At 35.3% G+C, this 6000-nt stretch overlaps 1 protein-coding gene across 1 annotated transcript in view; it reads right to left on the minus strand.

Moving 5' to 3' along the window:
- The window catches only part of CAND1 (cullin associated and neddylation dissociated 1), a 43282-nt gene that overhangs the window by 21543 nt on the left and 15739 nt on the right, over nucleotides 1-6000 (minus strand). The gene's annotated exons all lie outside the window — the stretch shown is intronic.

The raw sequence follows: 6000 nt of genomic DNA on the forward strand, positions 1-6000 counted from the left end.
TACTGAATAAGAAAAGTAATAACCCTATCTCCAAATATTTACCATTGGTTGATAAGGTTAAGAAATTCACAAAGCTATTTTAGAAATGAAATGAAGACTTGCACCACTCTGCACAATTTCTTTTTAAAAACTCTTAAATTCTATATTAGTATTTACAGGACAGAAGACTGCACCTAAGGACATATTTTTAGGTACTTAGTTTATAGGATATTGTTAAAAAAGAGCATTTTAAATGGAAAGATCAGAGACCAGAATGAATGGAATGCATATTAAAAAAATGAGGAATGGGAAGCAACAGCAAAAATGAATTACTGGGTCTTCATGAAGATAAAAAGGTTTTGCACAACAAAGGAAGCAGTCAACAAAACCAAAAGACAACCCAAGGAATGGGAGAAGGTAAAAGAACTTATCATACTCAACACCCAAAAAGCCAAATAATCCTGTCAAGAACTGGGCAGAAGACATGAACAGACATTTCTGCAAAGAAGACCTACAAATGGCCAACAGACTCATGAAAAAATGCTCAACATCACCTGGCATCAGGGAAATACAAATCAAAACCACAATCAGATGCCACATCACACCAGTCAGAATGGCTAAAATTAACAAGTCAGGAAACAACAAATGTTGGCAAGGATGTGGAGAAAGGGGAACCCTCTTACACTGTTGGTGGGAATGCAAGCGGGTGCAGCCACTATGGAAAACAGTATGGAGGTTCTTCAAGAAGTTAAAAATAGAGCTACACTACAATCCCACAATTGAACTACTAGGTATTTACCCAAAGGATACAAACATTGTGATCCAAAGGGACACCTGCACCCCAATATTTATAGCAGCAATGTCCACAACAGCCAAACTATGTAAAGAGCCCAAATGTCCACCAACAGATGAATGGATAAAGATTGGGGGGGGGTGTGCGCGTGCGCACACACACAGACAGACACAGGAATATTACTCAGCCATCAAAAAGCATGAAATGGCACCATTTACACTGATGTGAATGGAAACAGGGTATCATGGGTAAGTGAAATAAGTCAATCAGAGACAATTATGGTTTTACTCATGTGTGGAACTTAAGAAACAAAACAGAGGATCATAGGGGAAGGGAGACAAAAATTAGACAAAATCAGAGAGGGAGACAAACCATAAGAGACTCTTAACTATAAGAAACAAATAGGGTTGCTGGAGGGGAAGTGGGTGGGGGAATGTTAATGAGCACTGGGTGTTATATGCAACTGATGAATTACTGAACTCTACATCTCAAACTAATGATACACTATATGTTAGCTGAATTTAAATCAAGTAAGTTTAAAAAATGAGGATGAAAAGAACTGTTTGACACAAAAGGCATATAAAAGACAATAGGAAAGGTAGGCCCCTGGGACATTATGGAGAACCTTTAAAGATAGGATGGCAAATTTAAATGTGATGTGGTAAAACTGGGAGCCAATGCATTTTGTCAAGCATAAGTGACATGATAAAACTAGTTTAATTGAAAGAAATGAAATCCTGCCATTTGCGATGACGTGGATGGAACTAGAGGGTATTATGCTTAGCAAAATAAGTCAATCGGAGAAAGACAACTATCATATGATCTCCCTGATATGAGGAAGTGGAGATGCAACATGAGGGATTAAGGGGGTAGGAGAAGAATAAATGAAACAAGATGGGATTGGGAGGGAGACAAACCATAAGTGACTCTTAATCTCACAAAACAAACTGAGGGTTGCTGGGGAGAGGGGGATTGGGAGAAGGGGGTGGGGTTATGGACATTGGGGAGGGTATGTGCTATGGTGAGTGCTGTGAAGTGTGTAAACCTGGCGATTCACAGACCTGTACCCCTGGGGATAAAAATATATGTTTATAAAAAATAAAAAATAAAAAAATCCTTTATTAAACTTAAAAAAAAACTTTAAAAAATAGTTTAATTGGATAAATGTCAGATCAACATTTATCAAATACAGATGTTCAATAAACTAACTGCTTAAATGGAGAAGCCATAGGCAGTGTAATTTGGGAAATTAAGAGAAGAAAGAAAAATAAAAAGGTTGGAGAAATCCAAGAACAATTCAATCCAAAATACAGCAGTGACAAAAGACATGGCATATGTGTAAAAACCTAACATGAAACAATGAAAAAACTGGAGTGAAAATAAAGGGGATTCTAAAAATGAATGTGAAGAGTTCTAGCTTCTGGTAATGGCAAAACAGCTCTGTTGGACCAACCCTTCTGCAGATAAAGACTGTAAACTCTCTAAAACTATATTTTAGAAAAACAACAATTTGAATGCCAAATAATGATGTCAACTAAAAACAGAGAAAGGTCTACCTAGAATTCCAAATCCAGTGAAATTATCCCTTGAAAATGAAAATAAAGGGCACCTGGGTGGCTCAGTTGGTTAAACAACTGCCTTTGGCTCATGTCGTGATCCTGGAGTCCTGGGATCGAGTCCTGCATCGGGCTCCCTGCTCATCGGGGAGTTTACTCCCCCCTCTGACCCTCCCCCTTCTCATGCTCTCTCTCTCTCTCTCAAACAAATGAATAAAATCATAAAAAAAAAATAAAGACAATTTATGATAAAAACTGAAACTCTATCACTACCAAATCTATACTGCAAGAACTGCCAAAGAAAGTTCTTTTGGCTAAAGAAAAAGTAAACTAGATGGTTATTCGGATTTACAAAGATCACCAGAAATGTAAATACATGTACATAAAAGGCTTTATTTAAGAGACTACAAGGAGTGCCTGGCTGACTCAATGGCAGAGCATGCAACTCTTGATCTCAGGGTTGTTAAGTTTAAGCCCCACATTGGGTTTAGAGATTACTAATAAGTAAATAAGTACACTTAAAAAAATAAAAGACTATATGATTTTCCTTCAAACTATAAATAATATTGTATTACAGATATATATACACACAAATATACAAAAAAAAACCAGCACAAAGACAGGAAGAAAGTAAATGGGAAAATATTGTAAGGATTATATAATTTGTATCAAGTGGTACAATAATAACCTTCAGTAGACTGTCATAATTTTAAGATGCAATTTATAATCCCTAGCCTAGAGTGACAATTCAAAAAGCACTAGGAGATAATATCTAAAAAGTCAACAGAGGATATCAAAATTAAATGTAAAACAGATGCCCATCCTTTTGGTTTCAGGAACCCTTTTAACACTTTAAAAATCAATGAAGACTCCAAAAACTTTTCTTTATGTGGGTTCTGTCACTACTTACCATATTAAAAATTAAAAGTGACAAAAATAAACCTATCACATGTTAACATAAACATTTTTTTAAAAATTAACCTTTCTCAAAAGGTCTCACTCAAAAAAGTGAGAAAAATAGCACTGATATCTATGTTTGCACTTCAAAAAAAAATGGATTCTCATATTTGACTTTGTATTCGATCTGTTGTGATGATCACATCATGTGGCCTCTGGAAAATTACACTGTGCACTTAGAAGAAAACGAGAGTCAAAGGGAAAATAATTATTCACATGATAAACTTTAACATTTTCAGGGTCACATGATGTTCCAGGGTCCCCCGAATCAAACTTTGAGAACTGTTGCTATAAAAGAGTTGATTAACCCAAAAGAAGGCAGGTGGGGGGCAGGGAACACATCAAGAGCAACAAAAGCAAAATGAAAATAAGAAGAATGACACACCTAAACCCAACCGTGCCAAATATTTGTAATAAATGCCAATGAACTATATAAGCACTCCTATTAAAGGGCAGAAATTATGAGACTGAATCAAAGCAAGAATTAACTATTCACTGTCTATAAGAAACATCATTTAAAAATAAACACACAGATTAAACTGAAAAATAAAAAAAGGTACACTATGCAAACACTAATCTTAAAAAAGTTGGGTTGACTTTTCCATATTAACAAAGAAGAAAATACACTTGAAGATAGGTATATTTAAAGAGAAACATTTTATACTCCTAAAAAGGTCAAACATCAGGAAGACATAAATGTGTATGCATTTAGTCATTAGGTTTTAAAATATATGGAACAAAATCTGACATTATCAAAGAGAAAAACAGATAATTTGACAATCATAGTTGGAAAACTTAAACACTCCACTCTTCTGGGTATTTAATGCCAAAAACAAAAAAATCACAGAGAATATAAAATCTGAACTTTATCAACTACCTTACTTGACATTTCTAAAATATTGTGCCCCTCTACCACAGAATATACTTTCTTCCAAGTATACATGGGGCATTCATTCACCAAGATGTATCACAATACCAAACCATAAAACAAATCCAAGTAGACAAAACAAACCAAAACAAACATCCTGAAATTTTAAAGAATATGGTTCTCTGAACAAAACGGAATTAGACAGCAATAAAAATAAACATCTAGGTAACTTCCAAATATTTGAAAATTACTTCTAAATAACCCAAGGATCAAAGGAAAATCACAACAGAATTAAAACTATTTCAATCCAGGGGCACCTGGCTGGCTCGCTCAGTCGGTGGAGCATGCAAATCCTGATCTCGGGGTTCTAAATTCAAGCCCACACTGGGTGTAGAGATTACCTGAATGATACCAGAATTATGTGTAGAATGTAGCTCAAGAAGTAGTTAGAAAAAAATACATACCTTTAATTGCTTAAGAATTAGAAAGGAAGAAAGTGAGCATTACAATAAAAGAGAAATCAATGAAATAAGTCAACAACAACAGAGAAAAAACAGTTCTTTGATAAACTGGTAAATCCCTAATTAGATGACTTGAGGGAAAAAGGAGAGAAAACACAAATTACCAAAATCAGGACTGAAAGAGGGGGATATTCACTAATGACCCCTATTTAGGAAGAAAATCCCAAGGAATCTACAAAAACTACTGTGACTTCTAAGTAAGTATGAGATACTATGGTTCACTGTTAAAAGACAATATTGTTATGATGTTCTCTTCAAAAATCTCTATAGCTTTAACACAATCCCAATCAAAATTTGAACAAGCTTATTTAAAAAAAAAAAACTGAAATTGACAAACCGATTCTGAAATTTACAATGGAAATACAAAAAACAAACAAAAAACCCTAAAAAGCCAAAATTCTCTTGGGAAGGGAAGAAGGAAGCTAGACAACTTACACCACCTTACAACAGACTTGTATACATCTATACCAGGGGTTTTCAACAAAGGGCAATTTTTAACCTCCAGTAGATAGCTGGCAATGTCTGGAAACATTCTGGGTTGACACTCCTAGGGAAAGAAGGAATGCTACTAGCAAATAGTAGCTAAAGGCAAGATCCTACTAAATATCCTACAATACACAAAATACACAGGTAAGCTCCTCACAAGGAATTATCACCCCAAAAAGTCAACAGTGGCAAGGTTGTCTAATACACTACACTACACTAATACAACAGTTTTGTACTGGTATAATAATACACAAAAACACCAATGAAACAGAAGAGAGTGAAGAAATAAACCCACACTTTCAGTCTACTGATCTCTGGTATCAGTGCAATTCAATGGGAAAAGCAGTTTTCAATCAATGGTGCTTCAACAATGAGATGTCCCCATGAAAAAACTGAACTCAATTCCTATTTCACAAAAATTAATTCAAGACAGATCACAAGACTAAAAGTAAAAGCAAAAACTGTACGGCTTTTAGAAAAAAAAAAGGGAGGAAATTGTTGCAACGTAAGATAAACAAAGGCTTCTTAGGACATGGAAAGCAATTACCATAAAAGAAAAGCTAAAATTAATTTATAAGATAATCAAATGAAACTAAATTTAAAAACTTAAGTTCATCAAGTTGGGAGAAAGTATTTATAAAATATATGTATCAAAGGGCCTATCTGGACTATATTAAGAACTCCTACAATTTGATAATAAGAAAACCACCTCTGGGGCGCCTGGTGGCTCAATGGGTTAAAGTCTCTGCCTTCAACTTGGGTCATGATCCCGGGGTCCTGGGATCAAGCCCCATATCAGGCTCTCTGCTTGGCAGGGAGCCTGCTTCCCCCCCCCCCCCC

The sequence above is a fragment of the Lontra canadensis genome, unplaced genomic scaffold (assembly GCF_010015895.1).
Source record: "Lontra canadensis isolate GAN:19392208 unplaced genomic scaffold, GSC_riverotter_1.0 scaffold9, whole genome shotgun sequence".
In the NCBI taxonomy this organism is placed as follows: Eukaryota; Metazoa; Chordata; class Mammalia; order Carnivora; family Mustelidae; genus Lontra; species Lontra canadensis.